This window comes from Zea mays, chromosome 6 (genome assembly GCF_902167145.1).
Source record: "Zea mays cultivar B73 chromosome 6, Zm-B73-REFERENCE-NAM-5.0, whole genome shotgun sequence".
Classification (NCBI taxonomy): Eukaryota; Viridiplantae; Streptophyta; class Magnoliopsida; order Poales; family Poaceae; genus Zea; species Zea mays.
The window spans coordinates 146137653-146138172 of record NC_050101.1 but is presented as its reverse complement, the minus strand read 5'-3'; the positions used below and the strand labels follow the sequence as shown (position 1 = coordinate 146138172).

The 520-nt window shown below is 46.5% G+C and overlaps 1 pseudogene across 1 annotated transcript; it reads left to right on the top strand.

Moving 5' to 3' along the window:
- LOC103630176 (DUF798 superfamily pseudogene) lies at nucleotides 1-311 on the top strand (annotated as a pseudogene). The gene is made up of 2 exons (XR_002263247.1): nucleotides 1-87; nucleotides 162-311. The product of XR_002263247.1 is annotated as a DUF798 superfamily pseudogene (transcript).
- Nucleotides 312-520: the final 209 nt, after the last annotated feature.

The following is a 520-nucleotide window of genomic DNA, read 5'->3' as shown; positions in this document are numbered from 1 at the left end:
TATTTCAGTATTTGCATGTAAGTTTCCTGATCTAAATACATACAAGAGCTGTGATCTTCTCCCGTCCAGTTGGATCTCTGTAGCCTGGTACTTCCCTTAACTCCTTTAGCTATTGGTTCATTAGTTACATAGATGTCTTATCCAATGAAAGTTGATTGCAGGTATCCCATATACCGGATACCAACAGGACCTACGCTACAAGATCTAGATGCTTGCTTTTTAACATTCCATTCACTGTCAACAACACCTGACGGTGAGTGCTCGTGTTTCTTCTTGGATAAGACAAGCCGACGACCTGCGGCAAGAAACAGGTGAGCGCCGATGCTGCCAAATGCTTCCTACTCATATTCAAGTACGACCGCTCATGCTGACCTGTGCTTTCACCATCTATGTTCAGAAGAAACAAAGCGCCCAGATTGATGTAACGGCTCAGTAGCTCGGTGAGCCCAGGCCGGCCTTCAACAATGGCATCCAGCGCAAAGCTGTGGAACCGGAGAGAGTTTCTAGGGCTGCATCGTCA